This window comes from Sapajus apella, unplaced genomic scaffold, assembly GCF_009761245.1.
Source record: "Sapajus apella isolate SASKATOON/1434 unplaced genomic scaffold, GSC_monkey_1.0 scaffold25, whole genome shotgun sequence".
NCBI lineage: Eukaryota > Metazoa > Chordata > Mammalia > Primates > Cebidae > Sapajus > Sapajus apella.
This window is the reverse complement of record NW_022436965.1, coordinates 20,753,900-20,770,430: the sequence shown is the minus strand read 5'-3', so window position 1 is coordinate 20,770,430 and position 16,531 is coordinate 20,753,900. Positions and strand designations below refer to the sequence as shown.

The window sequence follows — 16,531 nt, the reverse complement described above, 5'->3', positions numbered from 1 at the left end:
CAATTGCTACAAAGAGAATAAAATACCTAGGCATACAACTAACAAGGGAAGGGAAGGACCTCTTCAAGAAGCACTACAAACCACTGCTCAAGGAAATAAGAGAGGACACAAACAAATGTTAAAACATTCCATGCTCATAGACAGAAAGAATCAATATTGTGAAAATGGCCATACTGCCCAAAGTAATTTATAGATTCAGTGCTATTCCCATCAAAATACCACTGACTTTCTTCACAGAATTAGAAAAAAAAACTACTTTAAAATTTATATGGAACCAAAAAAGAGCACAATAGCCAGGACAATCCCAAGCAAAAAGAACAAAGCTGGAGGCATCACACTACCTGACTTCAAACTATACTACAAGGCTACAGTAACCAAAACAGCATGGTACTGGTACAAAAACAGGCACATAGGCTGGGTGCAGTGACTCATGCCTGTAATTCCAGCACTTTGGGAGGCCAAGGTGGGCGAATCATGAGGTCAGGAGTTTGAGACTAGCCTGATCAACATGGTAAGACCCTGTCTCTACTAAAAATACTGAAAAATTAACTGGGCATGGTGGCACACACCTATAATCCCAGCTACTTGGGAGGCTGACGCAGGAGAATCACTTGAACCTGGGAGGTGGAGGTTGTGGTGAGCCGAGATTGTACCACTGCCCTCCAGTCCAGGCAACAGAGCAAGATTCCGTCTCAAAACAAACAAACAAACAAAAACAAAAACAAAAGACACATAGGCCAATGGAACAGAATAGAGAACTCAGAAATAAGACAACACACCTATAACCATCTGATCTTTATCTGATCTTTGACAAACCTGACAAAACCAAGCAATGGGGAAAGGAATCCCTATTCCTTACACCTATACAAAAATTAACTCAAGGTGGATTAAAGAATTAAATATAAAACCCAAAGCCATAAAAATCCTAGAAGAAAATCCAGGCAATATCATTCAGGGTATAGGGCAAAGATTTCTTGACAAAAATGTCAAAAGCAATCGCAACAAAAGCAAAAATTGACAAGTGGGATCTAATTCCACTAAGGAGCTTCTTCTGCACAGCAAAAGAAACTATCATCAGAGTGAACAGGCAGTCTACAGAATGGGAGAAAATTTTTGCAATCTCTCCATCTGACAAAGGTCTAATATCCAGAATCTGCAAAGAACTTAAATTTACATGAAAAAAATGAACAACCCCATTAAAAAGTGATCAAAGGACATGAACAGACATTTTTCTAAAGACATTCATGTGGCCAACAAACAAATTTTAAAAAGCTCAACATCACTGATCAATGGAGAAATGCAAATCCAAACCACAATGAGACACCATCACATGCCAGTCAGCATGGTGATTACTAAAATGTCAAAAAACAACAGATGCTGGCAAGTATGCAGACAGATAGTAATGTTTTTACACTGTTGATGGGAACATAAAATAGTTCAACCATTGTGGAAGACAGTGTGGTGATTTCTCAAAGATCTAGAAGCTGAAATCCCATTTGACCCAGCAATCCCATTACTGGGTATGTACCAAAAGGAATATAAATCATTCTATCATAAAGACACATGCACTCCTATGTTCATTGTAGTGCTCTTCACAATAGCAAAGACATAAAATCAACCTAAATGCCCATCAATGGTAGACTGGATAAAGAAAATGTGGTACATATACACCATGGAATACTATGCAGCCATAAAAAAGAACAAGATCATGTCCTTTACGGGGACGTGATGAAGCTGGAAGTCATTGTCCTCAGTAAACTAACATAGGAATAGCAAATGAAACATTGCGTGTTCTCACTTATAAGTGGGAGCTGAACCATGAGAACACAGACACATGGAGAGGAACAACACACACTGGGGTCAGTAGAGGAAGAGGGTACAGGGGGAGGGAGAGCATGAGGAAGAATAGCTAATGCATGTCAGGCTTAATACCTTGGTGATGGGTTGATCTGTGAGCAAACCATCATGGCACATATTTACCTATGTAACAAACCTGCACATCCTGCACATGTACCCTGGAACTTAAAAGTTGAAGGAAAAAATTTCTATAGGCATGTCATACATACATATATGGAGAGAATGCTTCAATGTAATTTTAAGCTGTTTAAATCTATTTTAAATTGCTTCTTTTAGATCTGATATGAAATGAAAATCATATTCACCACACTGACTTACGATATATTCACTTTGGCTGCCAAGTAATTTTTAGATTTAAAAAATTAAGATGCTTCAGATGGAAATATATAGCAGATTGTTAAAAAATTATTCTGTAAATTGGTGTCAGTGTGTGCACCAATTAACTAGGAAGTACTTGTACTTTCCCAGCTCTAACTCTTTAATCATCAGAGACCTGAACATTTTTCATTTTTCCTCCTCTTCAGATTTACTTAACACCCTTTACTTTACTTAATCTTTCCACTTGAACTTCCATCAGAAGCAAGCACACATCCTCTGAAATCATTCATGCTCACTCTGAACAATGAAGAACTTCAGAAGATCAGAGTATGAACCTAACCATGAATGTAATCTTCTCATATCCTGGTATCTCAATGGCAGCATATGTTAGCAAGGCAATCCATGGTTGTGGAAACATTTTTTGGATACAGTCAATTTAGTGGAGCCAGGATATGGGTTCAAAGTAGCCCTCTTCAGAAAGTTAATATCTTCTCCATAGAAGGTCCCGGCTCTGAGCCTACACAGAACTGGTCCAGGTATCCTAATGGAAGAGATTCAGCTTCTCTGACTGTGACAATAAGAAGAGGCTGGGGGAAGTGGGTCACCCCTATAATCCCAACACTTTGGGAGGCTGAGGTGAGAGGATCACTTGAAGCCAGGAGTTTAAGACCAGCCTGAGCCAGAGAGTGAGACCCGACAACAACAACAACAACAACAACAACAACAACAACAAAAAAAATCCAGGTACGGCAGTGCATGCCTGTGGTTCCAGCTGCTCAGAAGGCTGAGGTGGGAAGATCACTTAAGCCTAGGAGGTTGAGGCTGCAGTGAGCCATGATTGCACCACTACACTCCAGCCTGAGTGACAGAGCAAGAGCGTGTCTCCAAAAAAAAAAAAAAAAAAGTATGGCACAGACAAATAGATAGTAAGATTGGTGGAATGTGTAATGGCAAATCCAACCACAGATACCTTATCCATTCGTTTGACAATTTGTTGATAATCTCACTATAAGGATTTCTTTGGGTTGAGGATTGAAGACCCCAGAAAATATGCCAACATTTTTTGGTAAAGTTAATATCGTAAGACATTATTAAGTGTCATTACTTAGAAAAAATTAGTTTATGTTTGTTATTTAGTCAACTGTTAAAATTTGCATGAATAAATAGAAAAGAATGAGAGTCAACAGGGAGTATAAGATGTGATAGATTGCTCTGCTGTTTTTGAAAGAACAATGGCATTTATGCATGTATTGCAGTGAGCTTGGAGATATGCTTTATTGTCCATTAATTTGTTGGGTTGAAACAAGAAGTTCCATGAAGCAACGTTTAGAGGTAGGTTTAGGATGTCAACTGCCTGTATCTGTCTTGAGCTAGTTGATGGCCTGTGAACTAGGCAATTTGAATGAAAAATGCCATTAAAGAAAGGGCATCCAACTCCTGGCTGCCTGAAGGATAGCTCCCACTGTCTTATAAGGGTGAGATGCCAGGTCCTAGGGCAGGCTGTATGGGGTTTAGGAGTATCTTTCATTAATGAAAAGCCTTCAGTGGCTTCCTTCTAACACTGCATGACATTTGAGCTCCACAACCAGGCATAAATGCCCTTTCTCAATGGGTACTCACTGGTTTCTCCAGCCTCAGTTCTCAGGGACTAAACTTTTTTTCAGCAACACAGATCCATAACCTTTTTACTACTTCCTTCTCTTTTCCTGTCTTCTGCTTCTCTAATCTCAGTTCATCCTTTAAGACTTAATTTGGATATCACTTATTTCAATGAAGCCCTTCCTGATTCTCAAAATCCCCTTATTTTTTCTTCTATAATTCCTGATGCCTATCTTATATGATTATACCTATGGCATAAGTTAGGGGTCTACTGCTCACATTAGTCTTACAAAGTCTCTATGGAAAGGGACTATGAGGTATTCAACTTTGTGCCCGAGAGCCTAGGGTAATAAACAGATGACTGGATGGATGGATGGATGGATGAATGGATTGAAGGAAAGATTGGCCGAATTCTGGATCTTTTTGGAGACTTTTGCATTACCATCCATAATTTGGTTTGACTAAGGCATGAAAAGTGGGGACAGGGTAGGGTGTGAATAATTTGTATGAACATTTTGAATGTCCCTAAATTATTATAGTTGAATCTTAGTTGAAGTTTCTGCAAGCATATTTTTTGGCTTAAAAATTTACTCATCCCTTTTTGTATTAACCTATTTCCTTTTGGGTTTTTGTTCCCACGATTATTTGAATAATTGATACACTTTGCACTTTTTAATATGCTGCTTGCTGATTATCTTCCAGTTATATTTTTGGTTTTATCTAACTGTAAAGTAAGTCTCTGGAATTTTCCTTCTAATATTTTGTCTCCTGTCATTAAGCCTGCAGTGTAGTAAATACGAACCTGATCACTAAAGCCAGTCTACCAGGCATCATAGCTTAGTGCTACTCTTCACATGGCCCTGGGCAAGTTACTTAACCACTAGTGCCTCATTTTTTCATATATAAAATGGGAATAACACTAGTTATTATCTCAGAATGTTTGTATAAGAAATAAATGGGAGCATGAACGTTATAACACATTTAGAACAGTGCCCAGCATATAGTAAACTCTTGGTTAAGTCTTTTCAGTATTGCCTTCCCATAATAGCCATTGGTAATGCCTTATAAATGTTCATTATTATATACCTCACAAAGTGATTTCACATTTACTAACAACAATGGATACTTAGTATGCATCAGTCTCTGTGCTGGTCACTGGACACGCTGTTGAATAGGATTACCAATACCTATCCTCACAAAGGCTTACAGAAACCTGCTGTGTTTGGGATTTCATAATTTGCAAGTGTACAGGTGCAATGAAGCTTCCCTGTTTAAGGACAAAAAATAAGAGGCCTCAGAAGATTAATTTACTTGACCATAGTTATGTAGGCTGAGATGCAATGGAATCCAATCTTATACTGCCGTCGCAAGTTCAGTTTACTTCTATTAATCATAACTATAAATAAGATGACTGTGTTAAGTATAGTGGGCTGAACACTTGAACACTTCCTTTTGGAACCATACTAAAGTCATAACAAAGAATTTTATAAATGTATAGGGAGAAAGGAAGGTAAACAGATGCAACAGTTGATAAGCAATGCCAAAATCTTGGAAAATGAAAAACAAAAGCACCAGTAGCAACTGACCAAACAGAAAGCTGAGCCCTAAGCATGTAGGGGGAAAGCCAAGAAAGAGAGAAGCCAAGTCAAGCCACAGACCAGATCCTTAGAAAGACTTAGAAATTATAGGAGCATTTTTTGTTTGTTTTGTTTTTGTTTTTGTTTTTGTTTTTGTTTTTGAGGGGGATGCAAAGGGTGGGGATGGTTTGGAAGGCTGAAAAAAAGAAGAGTGATTATAAATTTGTATAAGGAGCTTCGAATTGCAGATTCTCTACTCATTTATCCATCCTCATCTATTCATTCTCCCACTCTAGAAAATGACAGAGATTTCCTCTAAAGAGAGGTTAGAGTAACACAGGATTTGGGGGTACCTGACCAACCTCAGGGCAAGAGCAAAACTCTATACTGAATCATTAAAAAATGAAGTAAAAGCCCACAAGTTGAACACTAAACCTACCACAAACCTGATTCCCAGAGCTCCGACAGTCACACTTGCACTCCCCATTTCAACCTAAGTTGAATTTAATTATGTGGCTCAAATTTAATTACGAGTTGACAGAAAAATATCATTTTAAAAATGACAAAAAAAATAAGAGATAAAAAAACTCATGCGAGAAAATTTTGGCAAACCGTATATATAAGGGGTCAATATCTAAAATGTATAAGAAACTTTTATAGCTGAATAGCAAAAACAAAACAAAAAACCAAATAACCTGATTTAAAAATGGGCAAAGGACTTGAGTAGGATTTGAATTTCTCCACAGAAGATATACAAATGGCCAAGTGTATGAATAGATACTTAACATCAGTAATCACTAGGGAAATGAAAATGAAAACTACAATGAGAAACCACCTCACATTTCTTAGGTTGGCTATTGAAAGAAAGAAAGAAAGAAAGAGGAAGGAAGGAAGGATAGAGGGGCGGGAGGGAGACAGGGTAGAGGGAGGGAAGGAGGAAGGAAGGAGGGAAGGAGGAAGGAAGGAAGGGAGGGGGGTAGAGAGAAAGAAAAAGAAAGAGAGAGAGAGAAAGAAAGAAAGAGAGAAAGAAAGAAGGAAAGAAAGAAAGAAAGAGAAAAAGAAAAAGAAAGAAAGAGAGAAAAAAGAAGGAAAGAGAGGGAGGGAGGGAGGGAGGGAGGCAGGGAAGGAGAGAGAAAGAAAGGGAGAGAGAAAGAAAGAGAAAAGAAAGAAAGAGGGAAAGAAAAAGGTTTGGCAAGGATTTTGAGAAATTAAAACCTATGTTTACTACTGGTGTAAATGTAAGTGACAAATGGGTAGAGAGATAGAAAGACATGCAGAGACACCGAAGTAAAAAAAAGAAGAATAGTGTATTAGTCTATTCTCTCACTGCTATAAAGAAATATCAAGATTGGGTAATTCATAAAGAAAAGAGGTTTAATTGGCTCATGTTTCACAGGCTGTATAGGAAGCATGATGCTGGCATCTGCTCAGCTTCTCGTGAGGCCTCCGGAAACTTACAACCATGGTGGAAGGCAGAGGGGACATTAGGTTGGAGTAGGAGGAAGGTGGTGGAGAGGTGCCACACACTTTTAAACAATCAGATCTCATGAGAGCTTCATCACAAGAACATCACCAAAGGGGGAAACCCGCCCCCACAATTCAATCATCTCCCACCAGGCCCTACCTCCAACACTGGGGATTATCATTCTATATAAGATTTGAATGAGGACAGAAATCCAAACAACATTGGGGGGTGAGGGGAAGGCTATAGAGAGAGAAGAAATAACAGGATTAAGGAAGGAAAAGAGAAGGGGAAGAATGGGAGAGAGACAGGATGAAACCTGTATATTCTATCAAACTAGATTTCAAGAAAATTATAAAAAATATAACTCTGGCTGACTCCCAAGTCCATGCTCACATGAATTTATAGTTTGAATCTGTTAGCATAGCATTTCATCCTGTATGTGGCCACGTCCCCAGCCTCTTCTGTTACTCGACAACCCAACAGCTTTCTCTGATCTGGCCCATTTGTCTGCAGCCTAGGAGACCAGGATATTCCAACTCTACCTCACACTCTAATCTTTTCACTCACAGCCAGAACATTTGTTTCATAGCTTTTCTTCTACTTGGCCTGAGACTAAAGGACCCAGATGCCAAGGCCAATAGGCCCCCCGCTTCACCTGCTTTTTGATAAGTAAATGGTTCTGGCCTTCCTTCTGTTCTCACTCTAGGGGTAAAGGGGAAGAATATACAAGTCCTATTCCTTCTGGAATGGCTCCATGTAGCTGATGAAGACCCTTGCTGTGTCTGCAGTCAAGGATGCCGTAATAATATATAAAGCAGAGGTTGTTAAGCTAAAAACTAGTTCACGACAACAAGCAAACGGATCTATACCACAGAACCCTATAAAAGGTCAGGGGGTGAGCTTTTATCCACACACTGCACTACAATCACACCCACCTACACCTATATTCACATTTCTCTCACCCTCGTGGGCCTTGTGGGTAAGAGTGGGCCCCCTGAGAGGGATGTGAGTATAAGTGTGGGTGGGTGTGGTGTAGTGCAGTGTGTGGATGTGTGTCTGCGTGTGTGCTTGTATGTGTTTCTCTTACTTCTGAGAGGTATCCTAATGTTGATGGTCCTTGACTGTGAGTTCATGTATAATGGAGAGGCTCTAAAAAGCCAGTTGGGAGCTCTCTCTGCATGGGCATAGCTTGGCAGTCAGTGGGGCTCACAGGTGATCAGACTAGATACAAATGCATCTTTGTGAGATGAGATTAAATGTTCCCCAGAGATAGCTATGTCTTAATCTCCAGAGCCTGTGACTATATCAGCTTACATGGCAATAAGAAATTAGGGTTGTAGGTGGAATTAAGGTTGTTAATCAGTTGACTTTAAAATAGGGAAATTTTCCTGGATTATTGGGGTAGCCCAATATTATCACAAGGGTACCTAAAAGTAAAAGCGAGAATTAGAAGAGAGAATCAGACAGACGGCAATGTGGAAAAGACTTGGTCTGATATTGCTGACTTTGAAGATGGAAGAAGAGAGCCACAAACCAAGGAATGTGGGAAGCCTCTAGAAGCTGGAAAAAGACAAGGAAACATTCGTCCCCAGATTCCCTAGAAGGCCAACACCTTTCTTTTAGTCCAGTGAGGCCTAGTTTGGACATTTGACCTGCAGAAGTGTAAGATAATTTGTGTTGCTCTAAGCTGTCAAGTTTGTGGGAATTTGTTACAGTAGCAGCAAGAAACTAATACACCCCCAATGACAATGTACACAGGCCTTTTCTTTTGCCCAGAAGTTCCTCCAGAAGAGAGCACATATAATCCTGGCTTCTCAAAGTCTAGGAAACAAGCAGGAGAAAAAGGTAAGGGTTTTATCATACCATCCACAGACTTCTTTGTAAGCCCATGTTTCGTGTGGCACTGCATCTCTCTCCAGCTCCCAGGATGGTGGCAGTCAATCTTGTTTTCAGTTCCATCTTACCCTCTTTTCTTCAAAGGTACCTCCTTTCTCCAATTTCTAAGCCTTTATAGGATTCTGTGGTATAAATTGGTTTGCTTGTTGTTGGCTTTCTTCGCCCACTTACTACATTGTAAAGTTTTATTTGCTTCATTACATCAAATCAGTTCTCTTTCATGAGTTCACCATCCATCAGCCGAAATGTACTGATATTTCTATCTGCTGCCACTGTCCATTTGGGTTTATAGACATAACATTGTTACATTTCATATTTATTTTCCTGAGACTTCAGAAAGGAGCAGAGACAAACAAGTCATTCATTATGTTGAACAAGGATTCTTATCATCTCTATTTTGTATTATATAGATGAGATAACTGAGACCATAGTGGCTAAGCAATTTGTGAGATTTTAAATATAACTCTGGATGACTCCCAAGTCCATGCTCACATGAATTTATAGTCCGAATCTGTTAGCATTTGAAAAGCATTTGGAGCTCAGCCTCCTAAATTGAACATTAGCAGCTCTGTGGTGTCCTGGTGAATACGGGGGCTCCACAAGAACACTTTGACTTGCTCAAAATGCATGTTATTAAATCATCAGGCACAGAAATTCCCTTGTATCTGAAAAGTGACTGCCTAGATATGAACTATACCTCCTAACTTCCCCCATCCTCTGTCAGCTAGAAAGCTCCATGTGACTGGATCTTGTCAGTGGAATATGAGCAGAAGTAAAGTGTGTTATTTCTAGGCCAAAGACATCAAGAAGCAGGTTGGCCTCTCCAATTTATCAATCTGCCTATTGGAGGTTGATAAGTAACTGTCATTAACTAGAGGTGAACTTTTGTTGTTTTAATCCATTGGTTATTTTGAGCTAGTCTGTTATAGCTCCTAGTATTAGCTTAACTATCTCTGCTGTATTTATGATGCAAAGCGAAAGCACTGGATTAGGGCAGCATTTATTCAGAGCCAGGAGGTTTTTTTACTTCTCAGAAAATCACCCTCTGCTAGGTAATTTGTACATCTAGCAAAAGATGGGATATTTTGCCATTTTCCAAAGGTGCTGTGTAGGTTAATGATGGACCTATACTCATGGGGACTAAGCATGAGTTATTCCCCATAAATGAGGAAATTCAGTAAGTAGGAGCAAGAAGTCCACATTTAGTCTCTGCCCTTTGGATAGATCATCAGTAGATATAAGAAACTAGACAGTTTAGAATGGGCCAGTACAATGCTGGAGAAGTAAATTTGATAATTAGAAAATTCAATGATGTCTGAAAAATAGTTTGAAATCTTGGCTCTGAGTGTGAGAATGTGCCTTTTCCCTCCTATAGAGTTTACAAGAGAACTCTGCTAAAACCCAGAAGGGATAGGAAATGAACTTGGTTACAAACCAAAAGCTAAATTGCCCAGCCTGATCTAATTCTTCCAGGAAAAGTGCAATGCCATGGGGAAATAAGGAATGGCTAGGCAGAAAATCCAATTAGCCTTTTGCAAACTGTGTTTGCTTATACTTTTTAAGTTAAAAATATTCTTTAACTTGCTCTTTTCCTTCTTATCCAAAACTATGGCCTGAAGGTTATATGGCCAAAATACGTTTTCATAAGGTCCTTCATTTCATTGTGAATTTATCTATTAGATTCTGAAATCTTTGCCTGACATATCCAGGGTCTGTGTTCACTTGAGTCCAGGAATTCAAGAACAGCCTAGGCAACATGGCAAAACCCCCTCTCTACAAAATTACAAAAAATCAGCCAGGTGTAATGGTGTACACCTGTAGTCCCAGATACCTGGAAGGCTGAGGTAGGAAGATCACCTGAACCCAGGAGGTTGAGGCTGCAGTGAGCTGTAATCACGCCACTGCACTCCAGCCTGGGCAGCAGAGCAAGACCTTGTTTTAAAACAAAACAAACCAACAAAAAGCATGCTTATTATGCCTGGAAGCACGAATGGGCAGTCAGTTTTTCTGAGCCCTGGGAAGTAAACCCACAGAAAGATGATGGATACAATATGGTTCAGAGAATGGAAGGGTTTCTGCTTAATATGGAATTTTCCTGCTACAGAGGCACAAACAGCTCTTCTTTGATTTAAAGCAGTAATTACTTCCCCAGCTTGCCCACATCAGGCTATCAGCCTTTGAGTACTGTTGCTGCTGTGTCACTGTCAGAATCAAATTACTAAAAAGGTCAGCATCATTAATATGGGGCTTGAAAGGAGTGAAAATGTCAGACAGAAAATCTATGAGCTTCTAGGGCCTTTTGTCAAAAACTTTGCTCTGGTTTCTGTTACTATTACTTACTTCAAGGTGTAAACCACATGTGGAAGCTTACAAGCCATATGATTATCTAACCTCCTTGTTCCTGGATAGAAAATACTCCTTGAGAATTCCTAGCCAGACGGAAACTCCTTGACATCACAGATTATTCTTCTTTGGATCTCGGATAGCAGTTGCCTAAATACATTCACAAATACTTGACTATAGATTAATTTACATGTTTAAAACTTATACACTACTGAGAATATTGTGGGAAATAAGTGTCCACTGAAGAAGTTCTGGGACTTAAAAACTTTAAAGAAGAGCAGGCCAATAATTTCAGTCCCAATCCCTGCTGAACCACTGACACTTTGTATGACCTTAGAGCAGTCACCTAGAAATTACTAGTTTTAAAATTTTCTACAATGAAAATTGCTTTGTCTTTGATATAACCAGAAAAATATCTGTAATATATAATTGAATCATAATATTCAGAATTTTTTTTTTTCATATGAGACCCATTAACTATCAGTTTGACCCCTGGTCTTAATTAGAAATTAAATTATTTCAGAACAATGATAAGCAATGACTCTAGCTTATACATTAAAATTGCCGAATTTTCATCTCATCTAGTTTGATGCTGCTAGCTTGATTTATGACTAGATAAACTGTGTTTGCTTATTTTCTTGCTTACTTGTTTGTTTTTTATCTCTCTAGGCCTTAATTTCCTTATTTTAAAAGTTGATATCCAACGTCTTTTGCAGCTTTAAAATTCTATGATTCCAAAGAAGATAGTATAAATGTAGCAGTGTGCAGTATATTTCAACCACCAGCTTGTCATGGTGAACAAAATCCCCACTATTTGAATAATTGCTTTAAGACCATGAGTGTCAGATTGGCTCCATGCTGCCATCTTTAAATATGTAACGCTAGAGAAAAGCAAGCCATTACAATATAATTTTTTTTTTTTGCCATTTGTTTATCAAGCAACTTAGCTATGGATTAGCCAACAGTGAACTCTTTAAGATTTGGGAACCAAGAATGGTCTATACTGGTGTAGGTATAATGTTTTAGGATATATGTTGCCCAGGGAAGGAACACTAATGACAAATTCCCCTTGCTTTACTACAATTTTGTCTAGAGTGGTCCTGGTTCCTAACTTACTTTGGAAATATAAAAACAATGCATTAGTCAACATCAAAATTATTTATTTAGGCTAGAAGAGACAACAATGATTAACATGTTATGATAAAGAAACTCAACTAATTAGTCATTATTACTACTAATTCTATTACTGTAATTATCAACATATAATTATATTATTACTAACATAATACAACTACTAGTAGTAATTATATTGTATAATATGTAGTCATTAATAATTAATAATATAATTATAAATACTACTTAGTATTAGAAACAGAGGAGAAAACAAAGTCATAAAATGTTAGTAAAGAGTTCAAAGGCAGAGAATTCCATCTCGTCACTTTCATGTACATTTACTAAAATGTTGGACTCTTTCCTAGAGATTTTGCATTAGCCTATTTCTCAAGATACATATGAAATAACATTTATTCCATAAAATCATTGATCTTCCCCAAAAGATATGCTCTCTTTCCTGCATTCAATTATACAAGCACTTACTGAAAGCTTAGTCTATATCAAGCCTTGCGTTTGATGCTATAAGAACCAAATTCACTCCCCATCACTCCATTTCCTGAAAGCTTCATGGCATTTTTCTTATACTGATACTTAACCCTTTGTTTATATTTAAGACACGTATCATGCTCTAACTTGATTAGGGTGCACTTGTTTGCCTACTTTATTGCAAGCCTAACACTATCCTTTGGACATTATAGGTGCTCAATAAACATTTGGAGAATGACAATTGAGGCAGTAATCACTTCCATTTGTAGACCATTAAGAAAAAAGAATAAGTAATATTATCTCTAAAATTGTAATATAATTGAACGAGAAAATACAAATTGATCTATAATAATTCAATTACATAAGACCTTTGAAGATAATGTTTGTTGCATGTGCCTCTATTACCAATGCAAATAAATAATTATACCTCTTTAAAACCACACTTAGGTTAAGTCAGGCAAAACAGCAATTCAGTCTCACAAACTGATCCACTAGCATTAGCTACAAAATTGCCCTTTGAATCAAATGTTCTCAAGACAGCTGAGGATCAGGGAGATACCAAAACAACCTTATAAATGTTCAGCCTTGCTCATGCACAAAGAAAACTCTCTATAAATAACTCCCACAAATAAAATCCAAATTCTGCAAGCCTTGGGGAAAAGTCAGGGGATTATCTAAATTGACTTCCTGGGTGCAAATCTGGTGGAGATAGGAGATTTGAGATCAGCCCTACCGGTTGGAAATTTCCCTATGAGTCCTGATTAGGTCTTTGGATGCTTCACTGACGGCAGTTGCAATTTATTGTGCTCTAGACACCAATAGTGGCTAACAGAGAAACAGGGAATCTGAGCATAGGTGATAGTGTGGGAAGGACCTTTACCAAGATATAATTAAACAGCTGAATATCTACTCTTAAAGCATTTTCCCTACTTGCAAGCTAAAAGTTAGCCTTCAACATTTTCAGTAGATGCAGTGTAACAGCCTTTTCTTGCAGTGGCATCACCCTGTGGGAATTGGGCTACGTGGAGCCAGGTGACAGTGGAACACGCAGTGGGTTGTATTACAGGAGAGGAACACTGAGTTTAGGGAACTAAATCTTTTCTAATCGGTCTCTAAGCTTTCCTGGTCTTTGCTCTGGAGAGAGACGTTATCTCCACTTTCAAGGGTATTTACTATACAAATGTACTAGAAGAGATCATCTGCAACAAAGTCCATGTCTCTGTTCACAAGAAAGACAGAAGTGTGAGGGACTCATGGAGAAATGTCTCCCAACACATGGATCTTATCTTCTAAATGACAAAGATAAATATATGATTGAATGAATCAATGGATAAATGTGTGAAGTTAGATGGTAATTAGTGATATGAAAAAAATCACAGTTTAGACATGAAGATTGCTAAGGCAAGCTATTTTCAACAGGTTTGTCAGGGAAGGCTTTTAGGAGCAGAGATCTGAATAAACTGAGGAACACAGACATGTAAATATCTGCCCAAAGAACATTCTAGGCTTAAAGGACAGCTCATGTTAAGGCCAAATCAGGTGAAGAATGTTTGGTGTATTGAAAAACAGTAAGAAACCCAGCGTGGACTTAGCAAAAGGGTGAGTGGGAGGCAATGAGGTTGGAGAGTGGGTCAGGAACCAGATCATGCCCTATGCTCAGCTTGGCCTTAGTATGCCAAGGGAAGAATCTTCATTAGGTTCTAAGTTTGATAGGTTGCATTTTATAAAGAAATAAATGAGCCTGGGCAGCTGACCCAGGATCTCAAGCTGGACTAAAGTCATTAAACAATGAGAGGCCCCAGGTTCCCCAAGAGAAGCACACAACCCAGACACAGTGAAGTAACACAACTGCTTTGTCATTCACCACTCATTCTCTAGTTCTAGCTCTCCCACACCCTCTTTCCCAGCTTCCATCTATCTTTTTTTCTCTCCTATTTCATTTTCTTTACACATTTCTTGTCTGGATTGCTCCTTGCTGCAATTCCCATTTCTCAAGTTTCTTGTCTTACTGCCCTTCCACCCCATCATCAGCACATGGAAACCTCTTTTCTCTCTCCTTACCTTTGTATCTCCCTGTGATGATGGTCTCCCTCTTTCTCTGAACCCCGTGGTTGGTGCATCTCTCATCAAAGAGCCATGGGAAAAGAGAAGAGGCTTTCTCCCTTCACATGTTCAGGTGTTGGTTAAATGCTTTTCATCTCAGACTGAGGTCAGAGCATGGTACACCATGGATATTGGGAGAAGAGAAGAAGCAGCTACATTCCCAGCCACAGCATGGTAGAAAGGACCTACTGTCCTCAGTCCCCATGGTAAGAGCCATGCCAGGACTTACAGTGTCTGGCACATGGTGGGTGCTTTGCAAATGTTTGTGAATATAATGAATGTGCTATTATAATTATCATAGTTGTCTCTCGGAGTATATGGGGTGAACACTTATACCTAAATTAGGCAGTATCTCAAAGCTGTTTATTTTTTTAATGGGCTCAAGGATAAAAGCTGTTTGTTTCATTTTGGTTTTTTACAGGCAATGATTACCATAGCAGCAGAGAAGCCAGCTTCTGTGTTCTTACCACCAAACTGTATAACTTGTGATAGACAAGATATAAACAGCATCATCTCAGATGACATTTCTAGACAAAAACAACAAAGTAATGCATTGGGAGATCTAAAACAAATGGCAAGTCAGCTTACATCTCTAAAAGTTGGCTGCTGTAAATTCCACTTTTTCTGACTTCCATTATAATTTTAAACAGGCACCTCTTCCCACTATGTCATCACCTGCTGTTAACCTGTTACTGGGACTGGCAGGCTGAGGTCAGTTTTTCTCCTTTATCAAACAACGCTTGAGGTCCTTGTAGGTGCAAAGAGCTGTGCTAGGTTCTGGCACTCAGACCTGCTGCACATCCTCAGAGAACCAAACGGTAGTAGAGGAACAAATTTGTACAGATAAGCACAGTCCAGGGTTGCAGACCTGTGATCGGAACCCTCATGGGGTGCAAGGAATGTCCAAAGGATGTCCATAAAGGTAAAGAATAGTGTTGGGAAAAGAGCCAGAAAGGGCTTTATGAAGTGTGTGACACTTCAGTGAGCTGCATTCTGAAGGAGAGGTGTTTCCTAGGTAGAAACATACAAAAGCAGAGATAGGTGAGACTTAGCTTCCTCAGGGAATTACAAGCAATTTAGTATGGCAGCAGTGGAGGATGCTGGGGCGCAAGGAGATGGGCTCAGAAAGAGATGAGGCTGTAGAATTAATCAGCTGGGAAGCTGGGAAGCACTTCTGCAGATGTTCATGGAGGAATTGTGTAATGCTACTGTTTTGGAAGAGCTTACCAAGTATATTGCTTGTCTTTCTTATTTGGCTATACTAAACTTTAAAAGAAGGACTTAACACCTCCATTGGAGCAATGTACAGATATTAATATGTAGATGTGTACATATGCACGCAAAAGCCCACCCATGGCTGCACCCCACCCAAACATTATAGGAAGTCAGTAGATAGTTGTTATTTCTTCAGAAAACAGACTCCCCCCCAAAAAATTTTACATTTTTTAATAAAGTTTGCTAAGGTTTTTTAAATTATAAAAGTTAACACACTTTTTTATTATAGAATGGTAGAAAAAGAAAGTTAAACCAAAACAGAATAGAAATAAACATATTTATATTTCTCAAAGTTGTTAATATTTTGATAATTTCCCTCTAACCTTTTTTCCTATGTACAAGTTTGTCTGTTAGCCAAAGTGATAAGTCTGAATAGACTATAGAAGGAAATAGTTCAATAGGATTTTACTTCAGATAAATATAGATAGTCATAAAGGTAATTCAACAATATTTATTAATTTTCTTTTCTTTTCTTTTCTTTTTTGTTTTTTTGAGACAG

General features: G+C 38.6%; 1 long non-coding RNA gene across 1 annotated transcript in view; it reads right to left on the bottom strand.

Moving 5' to 3' along the window:
- LOC116560179 overlaps positions 1-16,074 on the bottom strand; it is a 79,876-nt gene extending 63,802 nt beyond the window's left edge. Inside the window, exon 1 of the long non-coding RNA XR_004272839.1 lies at positions 14,716-16,074. This is a non-coding gene — a long non-coding RNA (uncharacterized LOC116560179). The remainder of the gene's footprint in view (positions 1-14,715) is intronic.
- Between the last annotated feature and the right edge of the window lie 457 nt (positions 16,075-16,531).